At 43.3% G+C, this 27,346-nt stretch overlaps 1 protein-coding gene across 2 annotated transcripts in view; it reads left to right on the forward strand.

Moving 5' to 3' along the window:
* The window catches only part of PPARGC1A (PPARG coactivator 1 alpha), a 645,981-nt gene that overhangs the window by 12,755 nt on the left and 605,880 nt on the right, over window positions 1-27,346 (forward strand). The window contains exon 2 of one of the 2 annotated variants that reach the window (XM_084890519.1): window positions 18,807-18,873. The exons of the other annotated variant lie outside the window; for it this stretch is intronic. The gene's annotated coding sequence lies outside the window, so the exon portion shown is untranslated. The remainder of the gene's footprint in view (window positions 1-18,806; window positions 18,874-27,346) is intronic. 2 annotated transcript variants of the gene reach the window in all.

Genomic DNA, 27,346 nt, shown 5'->3' on the forward strand with positions numbered 1-27,346 from the left:
TATTTTCAGACTATGGTCATTGGTGGGTAACAAACCACAGAGAGACCATAGATATGGTGGAGACTGCTGAACATAAATCATTTTGTATTTATATCTATCTATCTATCTATCTATCTATCTATCTATCTATCTATCTATTAGCTATCTACCTACCATCATCTCCTTTAAACTGTGTTAAGTGTCAAGAAAGGAAAATGAATGTGTATACCTAATAGAACAAGTGAGGGGCAAAGTCTGCCCTACTCATTGTTTCAACTTTGGAAATTTCCAAGTGGGGACCTCTAAGGTAAATCTCCACTTCACCCTTGGTGGTACTGATTCTCTCACCAGCAGTCCCCCTCCCTCTCTCTTACTCAGTGAAGGGAAGGGGCTGGTAGAGCTGGGTCTTGGGAGTCAGTGTCCAAAGCAGAGTTGCTTTCCACTCTTGTCACAAGCAAGCATGAAAGCTTTCAAACTTACCTGAAAGTTAAGGTCCTTGTTTCATTTAAATCTGTTTGTTGACAACATCAAGGGAACTGTTTAATTAGTAAATCAAACGTAAAGTTTATCTTGGATTTTATTGCACTTCAGTAGCTTACTTTTTCTGGACTAAAATTAGTCGCCCAAGCTAGAGAGTGAAATGGCATCTGAAGTTGGGGACCCTCTCTGAGAACCATGCTGCAGTGCTAAAGACATTTTCACTTCTCTCTTTGTGTGATATCCCAGGAAAAGGGGTACATTGCTTTGTGAAATGAGGCAAAAAAAAAAAAAAAAGAAGACAAAACACACAAAAAACAAAACATTATAAAAGGAAATGGAATCATCATTACAGTGAAGGCAGCCTAGGAAGTAGGATTCCATTGCTAATTGATTTTTTGACCCTGCTTATAACAATTGCATTAGGAATCATTTTAAAAGTATTTCTCCCAATTATACTGGTATGAAAGAACAATTTGCTAAAAAAAAAAAAAAAAAAAAAAAGTTGATTTTTTTTTGTTCACAAGTATTAAAATACTGACTCATTTCCTCAAATTTTGGCCATATTCTTTCTTTTCCTGTTCTAGCATAATCAAGAATCAAGTACGATGTTTGGGGAGTGTTTGTTGGTAAACTGTGAAGTGCTTTCTTAGTCATTATTGTTATGCTGAATTGAAAGTTTCTGTTCTGAAAAGAGACTTTTTCTGTGTGTGTGTGTGTGTGTGTGTGTGTGTGTGTGTATGTGTGTTATAGTAACATTGAATACAGGCCCCAGAATTAAAGTAAATGTGAAATAAATTCACAATATACTCACTTAGGTAGTTATTTTAAAAATGCTTGCTTACCGTGATATTAAACATTTGCATTGTGTTGCCTCACTCCAGGAACAATGACTGAATCTATATTAAATCTCTCTGCCTTCTCTGTGACCCATCCGGTCAAGTGACCTCTCCCAGCATCCCAAACAAGCATCCACCGAGGTTGTTTCAGGCAAATGCGTTTTCCTTCAAGCATTGCTTACTTGTTTAAATAAAGTCATTAGATAATATTCTGTCTTCTGAGAGTCTTTGAAAGTACTTGGATATTCCTCTTTTCTGAAGAATTTTGGGAAAGTGACTCATCTTACCTTAGGGCATACAGAGTATTTAAGAAGATAATAAGCACTGCTTGAATGCTAGTTGTTTTTATTAATTCTTTCATGCCTCGATTGTAGTTAGAGTAAACAGCTACAGTTTTTTTTTTTTTGAAATCTTAGTTGGTGTATAAATATATTTTTAAACATTATTTGCATCACCTAAAACAGTGCTTTTCAACCTGTGTGCTGCAAGAATTTTTTAAAGTTCTCTCTCTCTCTCTCTCTCTCTCTCTCTCTCTCTCTCTCTTTAAATCTTTATTGTTGAGATTATTACAGATGTACCTTTTCACCTCCTGCCCCTCTCCCCTCCATAGTCCTCCTCTACCCAGTTTCCTACCCATCCCAGGCCTTAGCCACCCTATTGTCTGCATCCATAGGTAATGCTTTTATGCATATAAAATCTTTGTTTAATCTCTTCTGCTCCTCCCCCCACTTTCCCTCTGAGAATGGTCAGTCTGTTCCATTTCCATGCCTCTAATTTTATTTTATTAGTCAGCTTATTCTGTTCATTAGATTTCTTATTCATTTATTTTGATTTTTAGATTCAATTGTTGATAGATGTGTGTTTGTTGCCATTTTGTGGTTCATATTTTTTATCTTTTTCTTTTTCTTCTTTCTCTTCTTAAAGAATACTCTTCAACATTTCATATAATACTGGTTTTGTAATGATGAACTCCTTTAGTTTTTTTCTTGTCTGTGAAGTTCTTTATCTGACCTTCAATTCTAAATGCTAACTTTGCTGGGTAGAATAATTTTGGTTGTATGTCCTTGCTATTCATCATTTTCAATATTTTTTACCACTCCCTTCTGGCCTGCATAGTTTCTATTGAGAAGTCAGCTGACAGCCGTATGGGCACTCCCTTGTAGGTAATGAACTACTTTTCTTTTGTTGCTTTTAATATTCTCTCTTTGTCTTTTGCCTTTGGCATTTTAATTATGATGTGTCTTGGTGTGGTCCTCTTTGGGTTCCTCTTGTTTGGGGTTCTCTGTGCTTCTTGGACTTGTAAGTCTTTCTTTCATCAGGTAAGGGAAGTTTTCTATCGTTATTTTTTCAAAATGGGTTTTCAATATCTTGCTCTCTTTCTTCTTTTGGCACCCCCATAATGCAGATGTTGGTACACTTGGAGTTGTTCCAGAGGCTCCTTACACTATCTTCATATTTTTGGATTCTTTCTTCTTTTTGCTCTTCTGGTTGGGTGTTTTTTGCTTCCTCATACTTCAAATCATTGTATAAGTAACTTGGAGGTTTCTAGAAGATTTTTGAGTAACCTTATAACTGTGGTTTTGAACTGTATATCCAGTAGTTTGCTTTCTTCCATTTCTTTCATTTGTGACATGTTTCTTTGTCTCCACATTTTGGCTGTTTCCCTGTATTAGTTTCTATGTATTGTGTAGAGCTGCTATGTCTTCTTGAGTTGGTAGAGTGGCCTTGTGTAGAAGGTGTCCTATAGGGCTCCCCTCAGCCTTCACAGTCACCTGAGCTGGAAATTCTAGGTGCACCCCTTTGTGAGCTGAGTGCACAGTCTTGTTGTAGTTAAGACTTGATTGTTGTTGGTTTCACTGGGAGGAATTGACTTCCAGGCCAACTGGTGTGAGGACAAGCTGCCACTACCGTGGGAGAGCTGCTATTCAGGAAACACCCCCATGGAGCAAGACTTGCTTCAGTTGGGCTTTGGTGCTCATTGAGTCATCACCTTGAGTGTGTTGCTTTTGGATGTGAAGAGTTGTAATCTGGTATGGTCTGACATTGACCACTAGGTATACTAGCTCTTGGGTCTCCAGGGAGGTGCAAATGCAGCCACTGCCTGGGGCCACCCAGCAAGAGCTAGAGAGAGATCTGCAGATTTCTCCTCTTTATTTCTGGTTTGGGAGTGCTTAGACGAGGTCCAGCAGCTGCTTGTTTGAGAGGCTCAGCTGCAGCTTGTTTAAGAGATTTTAGCTTGAGCAAGGACAGACCATTCAAATGCAACAGCTTGGGTGGGGTTGTAAATTGGATGAGGTGGGGTTCAGGGCAGAGAAAACAGAAATGGCTGCCAGTCAGCCCTGTGACTGGGGAGGTCTCAGCTTAGGAATAATGATTTCTGCCAGCACCTATATCTGGGAGAAAGCCACTCCCAAGTTCCTGCCCCAATGGCAGACAATCCAGTTCCTCTTTGTATGTGTCTGGATTCCCCAGAGTCTTGCCCTGGTGCTGGAACTCAGAGGAAGCAGGACCTTGTAAATTTAGTTCATGTGCCAGCTTTTTAAGAGGAATAGCTGGGTCTTCAGCAGCCTCTATGTCACTGAGCCCCAATCCTCACTGGTTTTTACAGCATGTAGTTACAGGGACTTCTTTTCCCAGCTCTGGGACCCTGAGCTGGGCTTCTGGTGTGGGGATGAGACTCCTTGCTCCTCCAGGCGGTCTCTGCGGAGATGATCTTCCCAATTTAAAAAGCGGCCCACGTGGGTGCACAACCAGCATGTTATGCTCCTCTTACTTCTACCAGTCTCATTGCACTTTTTTCTTTACTTCTCTACTTGTAGGACTTCCATTCAGCCAGCTTTCCAGCGGTTCTGGAAGAAGGTTGTTCTGTATTCCAGCTATAATTTTGATGTGGTTGTGGGAGGAGGGGTGGTGAATACAGGCATTTGCCTACACCATCATCTTGGTTCTCGGCAAGGATTTTTAAAACATGCAAAAGATGGCACTGGTCTCTTTTCCCTTAGATTGTCAAGTAAAAAAAAAAAGAAAAAAAGAAAATGGCAACAGTCAACATAACAATAGCCATCTAATGTGAATGAATAAAATATTTTTCGTGTTCTGCAGACTTTTAGTAATTAGTTTATGTGTGCCATGAGATGATAAAGTTGAAAATTGCTGACCTAGAACATTAAGTACAGTATAGGGAATGAAGTAGGTGCTAACTAAAAATCTTTATTGATGATTTAAATAGGGACATAACCTTTGATTCATTCTGGGAATTTAAAAATATCAGCCCTTAATTCCAAAGGGGTTAGAACATAGAGGGGGCAGGAGTGTTCATTTAAGCATCAGCCCCAAAGAACATTTGCTAAAAATGAAGTTTTCCCCTGGAAATGTGGACCAATAACTCTTTTGTTTTGCATTTTCAGGTGTAGGAAATACTTCCTTTATATTTTACTATTTAATTTTTAAAAATATATTTAAACTTGATTTAATAGGGTACTATTTTTTGAATATTATAGACTAGGAAACTGATAAAAGCATATCATTACATGTTCTTATTGCAGATGTGACACATTTTTATTTTGGAAAATTTTCTTAGACAAATTCTAAAAAAAGAGGAAAATTAAAACCATATAAATAATGCAAGCACCTAAAGATGATCACAGATAGTATTTTAATATATATCCTTCTAGCCTTTGTTCTAGGCCTCAGTATGGTATTCTTAAATTAAACTCCAGTGTAACTGTATGATTATAGCTTCATCGTCTTTCAGTTCTGTCACTCATTCATTTCCAATATCTTTGGTCTCTGTGCTACTCTCTCTTTTTCTTCCTTCATGAACAGTACCCTTCCCCTTACTCTTTGTTTAGCCAGCCCAGAGTCCATGATTTGTCACTTTAACCAATCTCTTGCCAAAGGCTCAAAGCCCTTAATCTCTTGGCCTTCTATATCTGTCCACAAAATTCCAGTCTTGAGTTAGTCCAGCCTTGCTTGCTTTTCTGCATGTAAGCGGTTGCCTGTTGTTGGAAAATCCCAGTCGTGCCAAGGAATGCCACTTTAATTTTATTGTCTCCAAATCAGTGCCATGCAGTAAGCCTTGTGTGGGCCATCAAGCTCATTCACTGTCCACATCCATAATTGCAGACACTGCCCACTGTCCTCAACTCCCTTGCCTATCACTGGCCCCCTTCCCAGGTGATGATGCGCTGTGGTGAATGTCTTCTGACAATGACTTCAGAATTCCCAGATGCTGGGGACCCGTATTAGTCCCACTTTTTTTTTTTTTTTTTTTTTTTTTTTTTTTTACATTTCTGTGACTTGACTCTGTCAAGATATTTCTTTGTCTTTGGTGACATCTTCCTGTCTTTCATCATGTCTGCTCCTCTCTCTCATTGACTTTCTGGCTCTACCTGACCTTAAATGTGTTGTTCCTGAGGTTCTAACCTGGACCTCCCCTGTCTCGACCCACAGGTTGAGAACCGCTAGCAGCATTGCCTAAGACCATCAGAAAACACAGATATTTACGATATGATTCATAACAGTAGCAAAATTACAGTTATGAAGTAGCAACGAAAATAATTTTATGGTTGGGGGTCACCACAACATGAGGAATTGTATTAAAGGGTTTTGACATTAGAAAGGTTGAGAACCACTGGATTAAGGTATTGCATATGTGTCACCTGGGCTTTATTTTTAATTTTAAAATAATTTTATTTTTCAACTACAATTGACATACAATATTATGTGTTGAGTATATAACCCTGTGATTAGGCCTTATATAACTTGTTAAGCCATTATTATTTTTTCCAGCCACAGTTTACATACCACACCAGTTTCAGATGTACAGCAAAGTGCCCAGAATACCATGCACTCTATAGAATGCCCCAAGCCCCTGTCTGACCCCATACCTCGTTATCTCAATATTATTGACTATATTCTCTGTTGGTGACAGGATGTAAGCTGACAAGGTCCTTGCATCTGAGGGGGCTAGCAGGGCTGGCACCCTACCCAGTTTTCCCAGACTTGTTTGGATGGCTACTATCAGTAGAATGAGAGCAACCTTGCATAGCTCACCAAGAAGTCTAACTATTTACTGAGATTTGCTATACCAAAAATTTGTCCTTCTGCTCTGTCCTTTAGAGATTAAGAGGAACAAAGAATACATTCCTCTTGACAGACCTCCTATTCAGTGTTTTGTGCATAAAAAGCATTGAGCAGTGAATAAACTTGCTACAGTTCCTTGATGACCTGTAGTCCTCCCAATCCTGCTTTCCTGTCTCTCTTTCTTTTCTCATTTCCCACCTCCCTACCTCAGCCCGGTTCAACCTGCCAGGCAGGCCCTGGAAATTCTCCAAGCTGCATTTCACTTCCCTGATTTTGCCATAATTCTTTATGTCTCCCCACTAGACTGTAAGCTCCCTGAGGGTAGCACACTTGATCTTTGTGTCTCCAGCACATGAAACAGTAACCTGCACAGTGGTTCATTTAAATGAAAGACTTTCTGCTTGTTAAAAAATAAGTAAAACTAACTCTGGGAAATGGTCTTCCAGAAACACAGTGATGTCAAGATTTGTGATTTAGAAAAGGATATTGTCTTTTGTGGCCTTTTGACTGATCATCAACAAGGAAGTGAGATGATTCCAGCCATCACCCATTCAGATCATGTTACAACCAGTGTAGAATGACTGGAGGTTGAGAGACTAGAACTCCTTAGACCAACCTCTGCAATCAGAACATGGTCTGTTAACTTAAGAAAGAAGCTGACACCACATTGCAAATGACAGGAATGTTAGACTTTTCAGAAACAGTCTGTATTAGGATTTTCTAGAGAAGCAGAAGAAAGAGGGCATGTGTGTGTGCACAGGGAAAGAGAGAGATGTTTAAAAAAATTGGTTCGTGCAATTGTAGAGGCCTGGTAAGTCCAAAATCTGCAGAGTAGGTCAGCATGCGGGAGATCCCAGTAAGAGTTGCCCTTCAGGTCAAAAGGCCATCTGCTGGCAGAATTCTTGCTCAGGGGAAGTCAGTCTTTTGTTCTATTCAGGCCTACTTCTGGATTGGCAGAGGCCCACACACATTATGGAGGGCAATCTTCTTTACTCAAAGTCCACCAATTTAAATATTAATCTCATCTAAAAAACACCTTTACAGAAACATTCAGAAGAATGTTTGATCAAATATCTGGGCACCAAGGCCCAGCCAAGTTGACACATATAGTTATCACATAATCCAACCCTCCTGGTCCCATAAAGTGGTTCATAATATAGAATGTAATGAGTGGGATGTATGTAGAAGGATTGGATTAAAATAAATAAGCAACTGACCTATATACTATATGTAAAAGAGACTCCTGTTGAAAGTATCATTTAAGTTCGTGCCTGATGTGTATGTCAGTCGGCATTTGGAAAAGATAACTAGTAGTCTAAAAAGGAACAGCCAGGAGATGTTCTCAGTGTTTAAAGAAAACTTTCAAATTCTTATTTTGTGGTGAACTTAATTCCAGTTGATAAGACACAACACAAATATAGATACAATATTCATTTTTATGCAAAAGTGAAATCAAAGTTTCTGGTGTGTCCTGGGAAGGGGTATAACAGTTTAAACAAAAAGTGAAGATCAAAGAATTATTTGATTAGAGACCCAGGCTGAAGTGCTGATTATGACAGCTTAGTAATTTCCCTTTACTAGTACTCTTAGATCTAGTTGTGATTCTAATCAAATTCCCTGCAGTTTCTTGACTTTGAGCAGACTCAGAGGAGTTGTGAAAGGAAATAATTGTTTTCTTAGACAATGTTTGGATTCTGAGGAAGTCTTTCATAACAGAAGAGGCCTTGTGGGTGGCCATTTGAGGGGCAATTACAGGCAGGGAGCTACATTTCCTTGAAGCCTTAAGAACACTTATTAGGATGAGGAATTTGAAGAAAGCTATTTTTTTGGTCTTCAAAGCTGAATATTCAGATGGTGAAATACTGTTTTCAAAGATGTCTCTAGGCATCTGGCCCAGACTTAATATGCAGTGTTTATGAAGTCAAGGGAAGAGAGAAAGGTTACTTGTAATGATGAATTTAACACCATTATTAATACTGTCGTAGTGTTTACTAGTGATGATCATTCTGGCTTCAGACTCCTCCATTTTTACTCAGAAGCAGAGAATCTTTGAAACATTTATGTCTTCTCAGGCAGATTTGTATACGATTTCTACATTGCTCTAAAGTTTTGACCACTCCAAATGGAAATCTATCCACACACAAGTTCTAGAAGAAAATTCAAGTACAGTTTAATGGTGGAGGTCTGGTACTTTACAGCCAGCTTTGCAAGTTACTAAGTGTCTGTGTTGTGATCTGTAAAATGGACATTGTAAAATCTACCTTCTGAGGTTATTCCAGGAGTTAAATGAGATAATACGTGTGAAAAGCTTAAGGTGGTGCCTGTCATTTGGGAAGTAACAAAAGTTATAATAATGATCTATACTGATAAAAGAGTAATATGCTAATTAGACCGGGAGAGCTTCTGGAGACCTTCTGGACGCCCTTCTGAACAAAGCAGGGGTCTTGGTAGGCCTGCAAACCACCCCAATCCCTTACCCAAGCCACCCCACCCCAAGTAGGGACCCCCACCCCATCAAGAGGTTGGCCGACCTGCAAACCACCCCAGGCCCCTCTCCCAGGCTGCCTCCTACTCAGTGGGGACCCTCACCCCAATGGGAACGTGGATGGCCTGCAAATGGCCCTCAGCCCCTCACTCAGGCCGGCCAACACCCCCCCCCCTCCCAGCAGAGATCCCCACCCCATGGGGGCATGGTCAGCCTGCAAACCACCCCAGCTCCTCGCCTAGGCGACCACCAACCCTTGGGGGCGTGGCTAGACTGCAAACTGCCCTAGGCTTCTCACCCAGGCCAGCCTCCTTCCCCTCCCCCAAGGGGACTTCCTCCCTGATCTGGGACCCTCTTCAGGGCAGAACAGCTGGCCCCAACCCATGCACCAGGCCTCTATCCTATCTAATAAAAGGGTAATATGCTAATTAGACCAGATGTCCTTCTGGACAAAGCCATGATGGCAGGGCCAATGCAGAGGAAGTTAGGGGTGATCAGGCTGGCAGGGGAGAGCAGTTAGAGGGATGTCTGACTGCCAGTTTAGGATGACATCCCCTGAGAGGTCCCAGATTGGAGAGGGTGCAGGCCAGGCTGAGGGACACCCTCCCCCTGTGCATGAATTTTGTGTACCAGGCCTCTAGTGTTAGTATAAAAGGAGAAAGAGGGACACACACACATATGGCACTTGTGAACAGATGCTAGCCAGGTTAACAAGATAATTTGGGGGAAACTATAATATCCATGTGACCCCATTTTTTTCTCTTTCATCTTCTGGATTTCCCCCCACAGACCACGGTGATGAGGTAAATTTCGATAAAATATTTTCTGGAAAAAAAGCACATTTATTCTTTTATTGAGAAGACTTCTGCCCTAATATAGGTCATTTCTAGAAGGTTTGTTGTCTGCTTCAGACTTTAATATTTTTTTCCTGATTCACAAACAAAATGGGAAAAATTGCCCATTTATCTGCAGGGAATAAAAACATGTAAGACCAAAGAAAATTAGAAAGTAAAACTCCAGAATAACATGATTCTTCAAAAAAAAATATATATAATCCAATTATGGGAGAAAGGTAATATCCAGTTCTTTTTTGGTTGACCTATAATAAATGTAGATTGCTTAGGTATTTAACATAGAGTGGTATTTCAACCCCAAATGGTGACTATTCTTTCTATTATCAGTGGAAAAGAAATATTAAGGTGGACTTACAAATGGCAAAAAATTCTTTCGAGTATAACCTCCTGAAAAATTGTAACTGCATCTCAGTCATTGCTTCAACAAGTATTTTTGGAGGCTCTGTTGTGCTCCAGGTGCTGTAAGAACCTGGATAAACAGCAGAGAGCAAGGAAAAAGGCCTTGGCTCTGGTGAGATTTATAATCTGGCAGATGGAGCCAGAATAAAAATAATAAAATTAGCTCAGCCTGCATGGCTGTGGAGTTAAGCATTGACCCATGAGCCAGGAGGTCATGGTTTGATTCCCAGTCAGGGCACATGTCGGGGTTGTGGGCTAGATGTGGGGGAGGGGAGGGTTGTGCAGGAAGCAGCTGATCAATGATTCTCTCATCATTGTTTCTATCTCTCTCTCCCTTCTTCTCTGAAATCAATAAAAATTAAAAAAAATTAAATGCAGGGACAAGATAATTTCTAAAAGTGATACATGCTATGAAGATGATAAAGAAAAGGGTGTGGTGGGGTTGGTGTGTGTGGGATGGAGGGGGGTTCCGACGGGGGCGGGGTGGGGGGGTCGTCAGGGGAAGTCTCCGGTGGAGGTCTCCTCGGAGCTCTGCAGAGTTGGTGTTTGGTGCTGGGCGGAGGTGAGAAGCCCCGCCCACGTGGCTGCTGCTGGGTGAGTGTGGGGATGTGGCTTGAGGGAAGGATAGAGGTCAGTAGAGTCCATAACCCAAGAGACTGCAGATGTAATGTGAGGCATTTAGAATTTGTTCTCAGTGATAGGGGCATCCGTTGGAGGTTTTGAAGCAGGGGAGGGATGTGGCCTGGCTTATGTTTTCTGAAGATCTCTCAGCTGCTTGAGGAGGGTGGGTGACAGCGAGGCAGGGGTGAGGTAGGGGCAGGACTGACCCCTGGGAGGCTCTTATGTAACCGGTGAGAGAGCCAGTGGAGGCAGAGACCAAAGATGGAGAGTCTTTAGCCTAAACAAAGAAGAGTGTGGGCAGCCAGCATCATAAGGTCTTCTGAGTGGTAAGCACGCCAATGAGCCCTGCCAGCATTGGCTCAGTGGGAGAACATTGACCCAAGAACCAAGAGGTCATGGTTGGATTTCTGGTCAAGGTGGCTCGATCCCCAGTGTGGGGCATGCAAGAGGCAGCAGATCAGTGATTCTCTCTCATCTCTGATGTTTCTATCTCTCTCTCTGAAAAAAGAAAAAAAAAAGAAAAAGAAAAAAAAAAAAGAAAAAAAAAGATTGCATATTACTGAGTTGAAGTGGGCAACTCAGACAAACTGTGGACAGACTCCCCAGGCCCAGGCCAGCTACAGTCTCATACATGAGACTGCCATAAAGTGTGGAGCAATGTTACATTCAATTCTATAGGAAAATGGTGTTTGTTGGGGGAAAGGAGAGGTTGGAGAAAACTTAGGGCAACAGAAGTGAAGTGGCACGCACGGGACAGGTGCCCGTGGTTCCTGGCAGGGAGTTGAGTGCCAAGGATGGATGTGTAGGGATATTCTCATGAACTGTGTGCTGTTTTCAGCAATAAGTGCTTTACCTGATTAAATGGGCGGGCCTCTGTGCTGTCCTTACTGTGAAGAATGATTGCCCAGTTGAAAAGGTTTGGTGCTGATGTCTTTAGAAGCTCCTGGTCACTGTCTCCATTGTTCTGTGGGAAGGGAAATCTGGTGCTGTTTCATGCTAAGGTTTCTCTTCTCTCTCTCTCTCTCTCTTTCTCTCTCTCTCTCTCTCTCTCTCTCTCTCTCTCTCTCTCTCTCTCACACACACACACACACACACACACATTTAAAAAAATATAATATACTATTTATTGACTTCAGAGAGAGGAAGGGAGAGAGAGAGAGAGATAGAAGCATCAATGAGAGAAAATCATTGATTGGCTGCCTCCTGGGGATTGAGTCTACAACCCAGGCATGTGCCCTGACCGGGAATTGAACTGTAACCTCCTGGTTCACTCAACTACGGAGCCACGCCGGCCGGGCCCACTCACACATCTGTGGTGGGTATTGGATGTATGTCGGGGATTCAGACACATCATAGGATTCAGGGTCAGAAAGTGAAGCCACGTGTCCTGTGAAACAGGCCCAGGCAGCAGAGTCAGAATAACGGCTATTTCCCTCACCACCTTAGGAGCCTCTTACTCCCCTGACTCCTGGGGCCCAAATGCCAGCCCCCATGGCTGCCGATCCTTTAACCCCCAGGTCCCTATCCCAACTGATGTGCCTTCTTTGCCTCATTTTGATCGGTTTCCCAGAGGGCAGTCTGTTTGGCTCAGCCCCTGCACTCACCTGCCTGGTCCTGGTTCGTGGTGGTGGCCTGGACTGGCCCCTGTCTGTGCACCCAAGGTGCTGGGCAGACCAGTGAGATTCATGACACTGAATTCATGGTTTTGGATCATGCCGAGAAGGGGGAGAAGGCCCAGCTGGTGCAGGCTGGGCCTGTTGGAGCAGGGGTGGAGTAGGGTGTGGTGGTGTGAGCAGTCAGCTGAGAAATGCTGCCCCTGGCTGAGGCATCTGCTCTCCAAGGGATGCTCTAGATGCAGTGGTCAGATGTTCACTCGTAAAATAAGGCGGAGACATGGGATAGCTCTCCAGGAAATTCTATATTTCCCATCCACCATCGTCAGGCTGAGCTGTGACGCATGGGGTGGCTTATGAAGGACAGACATTTATTTCTCCCAGGTCCGGAGGCTGGAAGTCTGGGATCAGAAGGCAGGCAGAGTTGGGTTCTGGTGAGAGCCCCCTTCTGGGTCACACAGCCAACTTCTTACTGTGTTCTCAGGTGCCCGAAAAAGTGAGACTTCTGGTCCCATCCACCAGGGGGCTGCACCCTTGTGACCTAGCTACCCCCCAAAGGCCCCACCTCCTAAAACCATTACATTGAGAATGATGTAATGAATTTTGCTGTCATGATAACAGCCTGTGGATTTGGAGGGGGCACAGAGATTCAACCCTAACATCCTCCCCTTATCTCTGCTGACAGAGCCTCATCTCTTTCTTCTGGCCATAGGAGCTCCTTAGCACCTTCTGTGTGATTATCATGTCAAAAGTGTTTTTGTTTTTTTTTCTCCTTCCTCCCCTTGCAGGAGTTAAAATATATAAGGAACTCCTATATCTAAATAGGAAAAAAACTAATAACCGGATTTTAAAAAATGGGCTAAAGACTCGAGTAGACATTTCTCCAAAGAAGACACACAGATGGTCCACAAGTAAATGAAACGATGCTCAACTTGACTAATCATCAGGGAAATGCAAATCAAAACCACAATTAGATGTCACCTCGCACCTGTCAGGATGGCTGTCATCACAAAAACAGAAGGACAGCATGTGCTGTCGAGGGTGTGGGGAAATGTGTGTCCTTTTTCTCATCTGGCTTTGATGTGTGCCAGGTTCCAGGACAAGGTGCTGGTGGATGACAGCAGGTGTGATGAAAAGAAACGGCTTCACCGCTGTCTCCGTTCAGGCGGCTCTAACCCAGATACCACAGACATGGTGACTTAAATGAGAGCCATTTATGTCTCATAGTTCTGGAGGCTGGATGTCCAAGCTCAAGGTGCTGGCAGATCTGGTGTCTGGTGAGAACCCATTTCTTGCTTCATAGATTGCCTTCCACCCCATGGGTCCTCATGTGGAAAAAAAAAAGTTGCCAGAACTGTCTGGGGTTTATAAGGGCACTAATACCATTGTTGAGAGCTTCGCCATCACGACCTAATCACCTCCCAAACCCTCACCTCCAAATACCATAATCTTGGAGCTCAGGATCTCAAGGTATGAATGAGGTCTTGGGGGGGGGGGGAGGCGGGTGGCACACAAATATTCAGACTATAACAATATGGAGTGAGTCATTTCAATGATCTTGAATGATTATCTTTTAACCAAAAATGTTCTCCAGAGTCTCAGAATATTATTTGGCAAAGGTGGGAAAGTCCTTCCTGCCCAATAGAAATCCAGAAGTGCTTGATGTTGGGGTTTTCTGTTGGGATTTGTGTCCCCCTCCCAGATTGAGACCAGTTACAGAGTGTTCTTAACTTCTGAAATGCTTTCAATTCAAAGCTTAGCAGGTGCCAACACGTTTCTTGAGAGGTCTGGAAGAATCAAATCCTGTGGATGCAAATTTGTTATTATTTTGTAATCCTAAAGCCTACAGCTGCTTTTCCAAACAGGCCCCCCCCCCCCCCCCCATGTAAAGCACTCTGAGCTAGTTCTGACAATCTGGCCACGTCGTCAGAATAGACAAAAAGGAATTGTGAAGATATTGATTTTATATCAACACAGGCCTCCTGACACATGATTTAGGAAACATTTAAATAAAGGGCCAGTCAGAGAAAGGGTATTAGATGAGCCTTCAGGACAGGGAGGTGATCAGTCTCGAGATCTGATTTAATGTTCACAGGTGACTGCCATTGACTGCACAGGGTCCTAGACGGTTGGGGTGAATGTCTTCCCATTAATGGGTGTCTTCTGTAGGGCGGGTCATTCCGTCCCAAGGTGTTTTCTGCACATTCTCTAGAGAGGATATTAGATTTGCTGAGCTGACTGCTTCGGTGGGAAACTCTGTAGCATCAGGCTGGTGTGAGGCTGCCCAATAGCTGTCTCCTTCCTTTCTCTTGAGCTAACACACTCAGCAGCTCACCAAATCTTCAGGCAGGCCACTGTCTCCTGAATCGCTTCCCGACTTGAAGTTGGTCTTCTCTAGGGGGCCAATCCTGACTTTCTAATTCCCACCTTCCCTAAGGTCCACACAGTTAGTAAATGGATTGTGAATGACCTTGAGCTGCTCTGTTTTCACACATGAGTTTTATCTTACAACCTGGACAGTAGGCAACTTGAGGTAGAAATGGCTCTCAAAACCAGCCCATCCTTTTGCTACAGTTCACACTTGCATCAACCTGTTTTGCTGGATGAGAGCAGTAGATTCTTTCTTTTTATTAAATATATTTTATTGATTTTTTTTTACAGAGATGAAGGGAAAGAGATAGAGAGTTAGAAACATTGATGAGAGAGAAACATCTATCAATTGCCTCCTGCACACCCCCTCTTGGGGATGTGCCCGCAACCAAGGTACATGCTCTTGACCCGGATCGAACCTGGGACCCTTCAGTCTGCAGGCTGACGCTCTATCCACTGAGCCAAACCGGTTTCGGCGAGCAGTAGATTCTTTAAGGATCCACCTAAAAACAAAGTTTCTAAAACACCAATCTGGCTGTGGTCATGCCTCATTTAAAAACCCTCATTGAGTTGGGTTTAATGTCACACCCTTGGTCCAGCTCTCCCAGGCCTGAGGCTAGTGCTTCCGCTCACTCGCTTCCCAGGCCCCAGCCAGTTTGGGGTGTCTAAGACCAATGTGATCTCATTCCATGGAGCCTTTATCCAACCAGCTCCTTCCCCAGGTCTTCCTTTTCAGCTCTTACAGTTCTGTAATTTCTAGCCCATTATTAAAAAAGTGCACGTTTTCTGGACTAAAATAGCGACATTAAAAAACTGAAGGGAAAGAGGTAGAGATGTATGCAATCAGGTATCAACCTGACCAACCAGACAAACATAATTTGTGAAGGTTAAAAAAGCATATTAATCACTTCATGAGGTTAACCAATTTAGGGCTCAGTTAGGAATGTGATCCCAGGAACTACATCCAAATTATTATAATTACGGTGACAGGAAATGGCGCTCCTAGGGAAGGGTAGGAGGTGGAAGTTTAAAAAAGGGAAGTATATTATGTGAAAGTTGGGCAGCTTGTCTTTGAGGCCCTACGAGCTGAATTTGGGAAAATTAAAGATCTCTGATCATAAAGCTACTGGCAGAATGAAGTACTGAGCTAATCCACTCAGCAGAGAGCCGCTCACCACCGTAATTGGAAATACGGGCTTGTGGTTACTTAATAGAAGCGAACATTTAATCATGTCAGGGCCGCCGTGTGCCATAGATTTAACACGCCATCTCTAACATATTTTGCAACTTGGGCAATTAATTCCACACCTGTCCTGCCCCGGATCCAGATTTATAAAACATGTCCTCCCCATAAAAATAAATGTAGGTGGCAAGTAGCCCTCTCTCTCCCCGTTTGCCAAAAAAACAGATTACTATCAGGAAGGCCGAATTATCACCTGCTGTCAACAAATGGATCCCCCAAGTTAAGGTCATTATCATCGCTGTCATTGTCTTATATATTAAAGTGGTAATGTACGGACACAGGAACGGAATGGATGGACTCGAATTTATCTGGGCTTTCTATTAGACCTTTTGAACTTCATTTTGCACGCGTGTAAGATTATGAATTAAACTACCCATGCAGCCGCACATTAAAAAAAAAAAGAAATCTTTTCCCTTTACTGCTAAAGGTTTTAGATGAACTCGGCATCCCACGAAACTTTTCATGCTGTCATCTACTGACATTTTTCTTTCTGGATTTTTCAGAACTATAATACAAGATAAAAATGCACTTGGAGGGGAAACAGCCAGAGGCAGAGATAACAAGAATATTTATTTCGTTTACTCTTCCGCTTTTATTTTCCCCTCATTATTTATATCATTTGGGTTTCTGCTTTCTCTAACCTCTAAAGTCTGTTTTGGTTCACTTGGATCTCCACGATTCTATTGTATTTAATTAAAGTTTCCTAAGACTCCCCCCATTCCCCATTTAAATGAAACATGACCGAGGAGGGAGGGAATATAAACATCTTGGTATAACTGATACGCTGAAAAATGCATGACCACTTAAATGTCACAACTCGAGGTAGCACTTCTTTTTCATCCCAGTGCTACTGAATTTTAAGGACAAGCCACATTTGCATTTGTCGCTTTGCTAAAACCAGGCAGCGCCCGTTCTCTTGGGCTAAGCACTATCTCAGCGATGCACAAGCTGAGATCTCAGAGTTCCTCCCACCCCTGTCCTCGTCTCCTCTCTCCCCTTCCTCCCACCTCGCCTCACTCCTTCCCCCCTTCCTCCTTTTCTTTGGCAAACGGCCAGGGCTGTGGGCATGACAGGTGTGAGGCCAGCCTTGGGCTGAGGTAGCAGGGCCCACATCCAAAGCAGCTGACTCTCCAGCTTTCTGTGCACCCCCCCCCCAGGCCTGCGCCTGAGTCCTGTCAGGTGCAGGAAGCCCCCGTTACTTAGGTTGTGGCGGTGCCCCTCTCTCCGCCCCAGTTGCTCATTGACTTGCTTTCCCGCAGTCAGGCTGCGGTCACTTAGTCTCCAAGAATGAGGTAAGGTCTGATTCAAATGTCCTACCAGCAGGATCCCACACACAGAAAAGGGCAGGGGAATACAAATCTGAAAGGGAAATCTAAGGGCACAGAAACAATTAGGCTATTTTGAGACAAAATAAATGAGGTAGGAGAAGAATGTAAGGACAGGGGAAGTGGGTCAGGATACTATGGTTTCCTAAGCACTTACCAAGGGCAGGGCACTCACATGACTGTGGGAGCTACTCGGCAGGGGCACGTGGCTGAAGTGGGATGGGTGGGTGGTGACTGGGAGGTAGCCTTGTCATTTTGTCACAGTCCCCACCATTCCATAGTGTCTCTCTAGCACACAAATCATGACTCTTTAAGGGACAAGAACTTTTAGGTCCTCTCAGATCTTGACTTAACATTGCATGCGATTGCTAGGGAATGAGGAGGACACTGTGATCAGAAAAATCTATGCTTCTCAGCTCCCGCCAGCTGTTACCAGATAGGAACGCACGTAGAGCGACGAGCTCTGGTTTTCAACAGAAGCCAGTGTTGCAGGTTTGTTAGCGTGCATTGTGTGAAATCCCCCGATTTTCAAATGTTGACAATGAAGTGAGCATTTAGAAAATTAACCAACACTATCAGATATATGTGTCCCTGGGGTTGATGGTTTATGGCTGTGTTGTGCATGAACTAGCCGGTTTCCTCCTCAGCCCAGCCTCATGGGATGGGTATTGCTATGCCCTTTCACAGAAATTAAAGGAAGCTGACAATGTGCTTGAAAAAAATTGAATTCAGCAAATCTCTCCAGGGCACCTACTATGTCCCAACTGCCATGTTATTCCCTATGTGAAGAGGTAAGAGACTTCCTGCCCTACAGATACTTCTGGTCTACCTTGGGATCCTGGAAGGATGTATGAAAAGTTAATTGCCATCATAACCTTTAAATAAGCAACAATACAGGGTCTCCCACAATTAACTGTCAAATGAATTGCACAGACAACCATCGCTATAGGAACTCCCAAGAGGAAGGGAGACCTCCGTTTGGGGAAGGAATTTGAACCAGGATAAAAAGATTAAGAGTATTGTCCAAAGAACAGGTTGGATAAGGAGGACAGAAAGTCAGCGTGAGAGACTGGGGCAGCTTCTATTTTGGAAGAACTTCTTCTGGGGATAGAAAGTCTTCTTGGCCATATGGGATTTGACCCAGAGGGTTGGGTCACTTCTCTTTGACTGTACAGTAAATTCATGGTAAATCTGTACCTAGAAGTCCAGGTGCTGTTTGTGTAAATGGGCCATTTTATTGGAATCTGTCTTGGATCTTTGATGGGAAAGATCAGAACAGTTATAACAGGAGTCTTGACAGAGTGACTCCCTGTGCCAGCTGCTTAGAAGCTGTCTAATGCTGTCTTGGAATTTTTCCTATTCCTTCTGAAAATCTGTGTGTGTGTGTGTGTGTGTGTGTGTGTGTGTAAGCTCTTGTGGCAGCATCCTGATAGTGGCCATGCAGTACCAGGAACCAAGTCTGCCCAAAGCAGTTGAACACATAAATAGTCACTGAGGCTGCTTTAATGCCTTCTAGCTGGGACCTGGAAGAAGTCAAGAAGATAACAGGAAACAGCAGCGCAGAGAGCGAAGGGAGCATACAGGTAGCCTCTGGAGTCTTGGGATGCTTTTTAGAGTAGCAATTTCCAAACTTGCTTGTGTTCATTACAAAGCCTTCTGTTCAGTTGAACTTCTCACTCAAAATTCCCCAAATTTAAACAGATGAAACGACCCTCCTGGCCTTCTTGTGGCCTCTGCGCCTAAGCCCTTAGGGTTCTGCATTTAGCCCCAGGGGTTGGGAACACATGATCCAATCACTTCTCTCCAAGAATCAGAAGGATAGATAGATTATGAGATGAGGGAGGGGTGTAAGTTTTAGTCCAGTTCTTTCCAAACTGTGGGGCATTAATGAGGTGGGGAACGTAGAAGAGCAATGAAGAGGGGGGAAAAATATATTAGGATTTCTGTGTCTTTTTCTTTTGTATTCCATCCTCTTCAAGTTCTTTCTTGGTTTATCTGTTAAGGGCCTGTGTGCATGAATTTGTACACAGGTGGGGTCTAGCAGGCTGGCTCCGATTGATTGGGACCAATCAGGTGGGGCTGGATGGGGGAGAGGATGAAAGAGGTTGGCTAGCTGGCCCCACCCCTTGGTCAAACTCCTGGTGGAGGGGACAATTTCCATATTAGCCTTTTATTATATAGGATGAGTGCTGTAGAAGTAGTAATAAATTATAATCTAATTTATAATTAGGTTACAATATTTTATAAATTAAAAAGCACATTTAGGAGGCATGTGCTCAATTTTATGCTTTGTTTTACTAATAGGTTCAGGGTCAACAATCGGAGTTGTCCTAACCTGTGACTTTCAGCCATTAGTATTTCAGTTCTTTTACTAAAGGGCCCTGATTTCTACATCATAGAAAAAAGAAGCTCTGTTGTCCAGGAAGTGCATTTAGCTGCTCACAGGCATTCTGTAATTTGTCATTTATGGCAGGTTTTGAGGACATCAACATTGCAGTGGTATTTTTGAGAGGAAATTTTTATCATTATAGCTCCAAAACACATCACAAATAGAAACAATAATTTCATGAGTAGTTGGAAATTGTAATAATGCCATTGAATATAAATTTCACTGCTATGGTAATTCTAAGACACAAGGATGATGAATAAAAAATTGCAGCAGTATTATTGGGAATAAACTTTATTGCCGTGAGTAAGACACAAGTGGGAGGATTGATGGAGACTAAAATTTGTGGTGATTGTTTTCAGCCAGTAGGTATTATCAGTGGGAAGGTATGATTTTTTTCCCTCCAGCATCCTATCCCCACCTTAGGTGGGAAAATCCCTCCCCCACAGGGAATGAGATAATACTCTTCACTCCAAACCCAACTCACATCTGTTTCTTACTCAGCCTCTCATTACCTTAGTAATGCTATCCTGTTGCTTAAGCCAAAATCAAGCATTTGTTTTCTCTTTCCCTGTCCCTCCACATCAAACTCATCACCAAGGGTTATCAGTTCCAGCTTGAGTCAGCTTGTTCCTCTCCATCTCCTCTGCTACCCCCAGGTCCAGTCCTGGACCACACAGTAACCTCCTTGTATCTGCTCACTCCCTGTACTGCTCCCTTCTAACCAGGTGTTCACTGGTTCTTTGCCATTTGGTCATTGGATCAACCACCTTTCAGCTCACGTGGCTTCCCCTTATTTACAGATTCCAACCCAAACTTCTTCTCGTGGTCTTTAAAGCTGCAGGGTGGCCAGCCTCCTCTCCTGCAGTTCTTTCCCTGGACCTCCGTGTCTAGCTACTCACGGAGCCCTTCTAGCCCTTGGATGCTGCTAAGGACTGAATCATGCTCCCCACTCCCCTCTTCACATGTTGAAGCTCTCAAAACCCCCTCACCCCGCCTTTGGTGTGGTGGTGTTTGGAGATGGGGCCTTCGGGAGATCATTACATGTAGATGAGGTCATCAAGGTAGGGTCCCCAGGCTGGAATCAGTGTCCTTATAAAAAGAGACTCCAAAGAGCTTGCTTGCCTCTCTGCCACATGAGGGTACAGCTTAAGATGGCCTTTTGAAAGCCAGAGAGAGCACCCTTCCCAGGAACCAAATCAACCACCTCAACTTGGCACTTCTCAGCCTCCAGAATTGTGAGAAATAAGAGCCTGTTGACGTCTGTCTTAGCTCATTTTTTTTTCCTGTCAGTTTTTAACCTATTGCAATAAAATATTATCTTGATTATTGAGATTTTGGTGCCGACTTAAGTTTTGCACCCAAGGCAAGTATCTGATCAGCCACACCCTCTTCTTGGCCCCGGCTAGAAACTTTATATGGATCAAGACTATATAAGGAGCCTGACTTGTTTAGTTCAGTAGATAGAGTCAGCCTGTGGACTGGAGGGTTCTGGGTTTGATTCCGATCAAGGGCATGCACCTTGGTTATGGGCACATCCCCAGTGGCGGATGTGCAGGAGGCAGCTAATCGATATTTCTTTCTCATTGATGTTTCTAACTCTCCATCCTTCTCCCTTATTCTCTGTAAAAAATCAATAAAATATATTAAAAAAGAAAGACTCTATGAGGAGCGTGTGAGGAATCAAAGGCCTCATTTTGGCTCTGTGAGAGCGTGGCTGATCAGTAATGTGGGCTGTGGTGTGCATGGCGTTGGATTGCCCACCCTGTTTTAAACCGACAAATGAGAACAGTATACATCGGGGACTAGGATAGTTCACAGGGTTACTCATTAACCGCCCAGCATTGATGGAGGTCTGGGGGCAGGGTTATGCAAAATGGCCAGGAGTGCAATGCTTGGGACTCTCACAGCCTTGAGTTCAAGTATCACTTTTGCCAACTTATTAGCTGTGTGACTGGACCAAGGGATTTATCATTTGTTAACAGTTCTGAGCCAAATGTCCAAACAGCTCTCATGGGCTCTGCCTACTTTCCCCTGACACAGTTGAGGTTGGGGGGAATTTTAAAGGTTTCAACTGCTCACGTGTTTCCAGGGCCTGTCGTGAGTGGACAAAGACTAGGTGAGAGGGTGAGTCAAACTGTTGAACTTGAAAAGCCATTTGAAAAACTCATGGAGGGGGCATTTGCGTTTCTGAATGGCTTCATGCTTCACAAAGCCAGAGGTCACAGAACGGGTGGAAAGGGCCGCTAATTCCGTCCCTCCGCCTCATGCTTTCCCAAGCCCAGAGTGACCTCAGAGAGCGTGAGTTTCCAAGTTTTTTCTTGAGACACTGTGCAGTTAGGATTTGTCACACAAGTGCCATCTGTGGCAGCTGATGGGGCCTGGAAACTGTCCCGGAGTCCACCCGAAGCTTTCCATGGCCTTTTGCATCTGAACTAGTGACCCTGAGGTGAGACATTCTCGCTCCATTCCTGACGCCCATGCTCTCCCAGGCCCCGCTAATGCAGCCGTGATGCTCAGAATCATGTGTGGCCGGCTGCATGAGCTCAGGTTGGAAAGCCACTCCAGACCGAAAGCGGATCCTCCATGCAAATCCTGAGATGCCAGCCTAGCAATGAAGAGCTCTGACTTTCCTGAGGGGGCCTGCCTGGAGCTTACTCATTGCCAAACTGTTCAAAATTCCCAAAGAGGGATGGAGAGGTCCTAGCAAACACCCTCTGTAGTCTGTTGTTTATGCCTCTCATTAGCTTAAGTGCAGTCTTTTGCTTTCTTTCCTTTTTGGGGGAGAGGAGGCCATATTAATGGGTGCCCTGCAAGAGGTCAGGGGAAGATTCAGGGCATCTGGGAGGCCGCAGGATATTTTGACAGCAATGATGAGAATAGCAGTCAACAGGTTGTCCTCCCCGTCTAGGGTCTTCTGTGGGTGGGAAAAGCAGCCATTATGGAGGCCAGCGAGGCTTGGTGTCATTTTGTTAATAAAGGCTTTGTAAGAACCAGGAGAACACCATCTGGTCCTGGGGCTCTGCCAGGTTGAGGAGACTTTAATAGCTTCTTGAGTTTCAGCAGTAAAAATTGGGCTACCCAGGGACCGGAGCATGTGCTCGGGACTGGTGAGGAGTCAGAGCTTACTTAACAAGTGAGGGGGCCTCAGCTAACCCTTTGCATTGGCACAGGACAGAGATGGACTGCGAGGCCAGAGCAGCTGCTCTAATGATGCAAAAAAGAATAATTTATGGCTGCAACTTAGCATTCCAGGTGACACCATTGTCTGGGATCCGCGCATCCGCAGCAGGAGGAGACTTGTTATGTAAAAGGCTGTCCAAGAATCCTTTAGGCCAAGAGACCTCATTCATAAACTCAATGCCCTAGAAAGGAGTGTTTCAGGGGAGGGTTTGTATGTTCCTTTTGCAGATCATGGTAATTAGCATAGGTGAAAGGAGATGGGCATTTCTTTAGTTGATGAAACTTGTAGGCCAAACTGAAACCTGGTGACCTATTTCATGAAGTAAACTGTCGGAGAGTTGACAGTCACCCTCCAGAGACTTGCTTGTCCCCCCCTAGAGCAAAGGAAAATAATATTTATTCATGGTATTAAAATATTTAAATGAAGTCATCCCATAGCAGTTTCCCAGAAAGAGAGAAAAACGTACAGGGACACTGGTTAGAAATACTGCTCTAGATTAAGACTATGGAGGCAATTAATATTGAAACAAAGTCAATCTAGCAAGGTAAGAAATGGAAATATTTTTATAAAAAGTTTAAAAAAAATATCCTATTAGCTATTACCCAGGTGGATATATCTCCATGTAATTATGGAGTTTGCTAACACAAGCAGATTTCTCTCACCTTGGTTCCATCTCTAAGGCATTGGGGTTGGCAGAAGTTCTTTTCATGGGGAAGTAATTTAAATAGATGCTGAAGGAGGCAAGGGTCTCCTCTGCAAACTGTTCTATGCTCTGGGTAAAAAATGTGACTCCTGTGGAGCTAGGAGATTAGTCAGAGAGAAGGAGACAGGCAGATGTCTAGTAGGTGTTAGGTGTATCCTTGTTGACCGGTACTAAAAACATGGCAAAAGACTGGTTTAGGGGAGCAACAAGGCCAGTGACCTAAGGAATACGTAGGAGTTGGCAAAAGTCATTCAAAGACATTGTCCTATTTGAGCACCACCACAAGCTACTGAGACTAGAACAACACAGTTATTGAGCTCATGGAGATATGATGACTTTCTCAGGTCCCGGCCACATAGAAGGGCTAAAACTGGGACTAACTGCTCTTATTCGTAGAGAAGAAGATGGGTAGGCTTTCTCCCAGGATAATTTTCATCACAACACTGTGGCGACATGGTGAGTTATTTTTTCCCTTTGCTTCTCCTCTGGGCTCCAAGGTTTGCTAAAGAAGTTCCATGACCATCTGATGGACCACACCTTGAATTATGGTTTCTAGTTTTGGTTAGATCTTTGGTGCTTCTTGAAATCTCTTTGCTCTCTCCTAGTTAGCCACCTTTTCCATCCAAAATGAATGATTCCTCAACTTCTGCAGATTCTGCAGGTAATCTTGCCCCCTCCTTCATAGAATAAAAGTGAGAGTCTGTCTATTCGGGGATTTCCTCATTTTTCTTTCATATCCCTGCTTATTTACTCATGGTAACCCACATGTTCTTCCCTCCTCTTCTATAACACAAAAAGCTTATGAAAGTCAACTTCTGCTATGGTCTGAATGTTTGAGTTTCTCCAACCCCAAATTCATATGTTGAAATTTTAACCTTCACTGTGATGGCATTAGGAGGTAGAGCCTTTGGGAGGTAATTAGGTCATGAGGGTGGGGCCCTTGTTAATGGGATCAGTGCCCTTGAAAGGGAGACCCAAGAGAGATTTCCTTGCCCTTTCCACTAAGTGAGGACACAGTTAGAAGAAGTTTATGAACCAGAAAGTGGGTCCTCACCAGATAATGAAACTGCTGGTGCCTTGATCTTATACTTCCCTGACTTCAGAACTGTGAGAAATAAATTTCTATTGTTTACCAGTATAAGCCACCCAGTGTATGGTATTTTATTATAGCAGCCCTACAGGACAAAACAACCTTTTAATTGTATACTTATTTTCACTTATAGACTTCCTAGCTCTTTCCACCCTTTTCACCATCTTATTCCATTGCTTTCTTCCTTTTTTATCTTCAATTTCTTAGTCATGGAAATGAATACATGACCTGAGATTGCTTCCATCTCTTCTCTTGCAAATTAACCTTCTCCTGACATTTCCTTCTATTCCCTTGCAACTGGGGCCCTCACCCCATTTTCTTAGAAACCATAACAATTTAGCTTTTATCTGAACACTTATTGAAATGACTCTTGCTAATGTTACCAACGACCTAATTTTCAAAACTAATGACCTATTTCAGTCTTCTTCCTTCTTGATTCTTTTAAGCAATTGCCTGTGTTGACAACTCCCATAATGTGAAATACTCTTCTTCCATGGCTCACATTCTTTTCTGTATTCATTCACTCACTCAACAAATATTTATTGAGTCCTACTATGTGCTAGGGGCACTATTCTAGGTTCTGGAGGTACAGAAGTGCATCATATTCTAGTGGCAGAGGCAAGCAATACGTAAAGGTAGAAATGAATATGTAGTATTATGCTGGATAATGATGAGGCCATGATGATGCTCTCTTTTCCAATGCCTTTGGTTCTTCTTCCTCATTTTTCAGTTTGATGTTCCCAGGGCGACATGTTTGTTCTCCTCCCTGCTTTTTTTTAAATTTAATATATTTTATTGATTTTTCACAGAGAGGAAGAGAGAGGGATAGAGAGTCAGAAACATCAATGAGAGAGAATCATCAATCAGCTGCCTCTTGCACACTCCCTACTGGGGGATGTGCCCGCAACCAAAGTACATGCCCTTGACTGGAATCGAACCTGAGACCTTTCAGTCCGCAGGCCGATGCTCTATCCACTGAGCCAAACCGGTTTCGGCTCCTCCCTGCTTTTTTATATGACCCTCTAGATCTCATCTGCCCTCAAGGCCTTAATGATCATATTTATACCAATTATAGCTACATCCACATTTCCATATCAGACATACCTTCTGAAACTTGGAACCACCCATCCATCCATTTACTGGACATTTCATTGGAAGTGTCCTATAGTCAACTCACATTTACCTAGTCCAGACAGACAGCTTTCTATCACTCAAACCTGTTGTGCTTTCTGTGTTCTCTATCCCAGTTAGTGTTGGCATCATCCCATCAGTCTCTCTCTAGAAACTTTATCCTCATGTCCACTGTAATAAGTCACCCAAGTTAGTTGATTCTGTGGCTTGAAGGATCTAGAACTTGGGCCTGCTTTCCATTTTTGGAGTCATTGCTTAAGTTCAGGTTCATATCATGTTTTTCTCCCCCTTAAATATATTTTTATTGATTTCAGAGAGGAAGGAGAGAGACAGAGAGAAAGAGAGAGAGAGAGAGAGAGAGAGAGAGAGAGAGAGAGAGAGAGACATCAATGATGAGATAGAAGTATTGATTGGCTGCTTCTGCATACCCCCTACTGGGATTCAAGCCTGACCAGGGATGGAACCATGACCTCCTGGTTCATAGGTTGACGCTCAACCACTGAGCCATACTAACTGGGCTATCTTATTTTTTATGGTCTGTTGCTTCTAGCAGGCTTCTCTAATTCCAGAGTTTAAACTCCAACCCACCTCTCACTTTGCTGCCAAAATTATCATCCTAAATTTACCTGATTTTGTCAATTCCTAATTAAAAAACGCTCTTGCCCTCTTTGTGGCCCATAGCAGGGCTTAACAACTATAGGATACAACCAATGTGTTTGGGGTTTGCATCAAACATTCAAAAATATGAAATGGAAAATAGAATGAATTTCATGCAGAAAGTGTGAGTGTTGTTTTGTAAATGTTTCTTTCAGTTATAAATATATATGTGTGTGTACCAAGTTGTGATGGAAAACGTATGTCTTATCTGGGCAGCACCAGAAAACTAAAAAAAAAAGTGCTGGCTTCTAGAATGTAATCTAAATTTCTTAGCATATAAATCCCTTCTCATCTATGCCTTAGTCTTCCTCAGCTGGTTTCTACACTGGGCCCAGCACAAGCAAATGCTCCCCAAGTCTCTCTATCTCTGAGCAAATCTGGGTCTTTGTCTCTTTTATGCTTTTGGCTATGTTGCTCTCTGTGCCGTCCTTCTCTTCTGCTGCAAACTTCTCCTTGTTTTTCAAGTCTCAGCTTTGATAGATACTCTCCCTGGGCAGAACTCTTCATCTTCCTCCTCTGGGAGGCAACCCCCGAACTTCCAGTGGGGCATTGATCTCTTCGGAAGGTGATTTACCTGTTGATATGTCTTGGGCCCCTTGTAGGCCATGTAATGGATGACTGTGAGGCCAATTCAGGTTTATATCTTTGGCACCTAACACAGGATCTGGTACACAAAAGAACTTAGGAATGTAGGAGAACATGCATGCAAACGGGAAGATGCATGTTAGTTTTATGGCATTAAAAATGTGGTTGTGTATGCACACACAGCTCACTTCTGAGGTCTTTGTTTACTTTTATATATTTACCACCTCGGCCCAGTGCCCTTGAGACCACGCACTGATCACAGGGTGTACAATGCCACTGTGGCAGGTGAGATAGATGGGGATTTGCGATGAAATTTCACG

The sequence above is a fragment of the Pipistrellus hanaki genome (assembly GCF_964339955.1).
Source record: "Pipistrellus hanaki genome assembly, chromosome: 1".
NCBI lineage: Eukaryota > Metazoa > Chordata > Mammalia > Chiroptera > Vespertilionidae > Pipistrellus > Pipistrellus hanaki.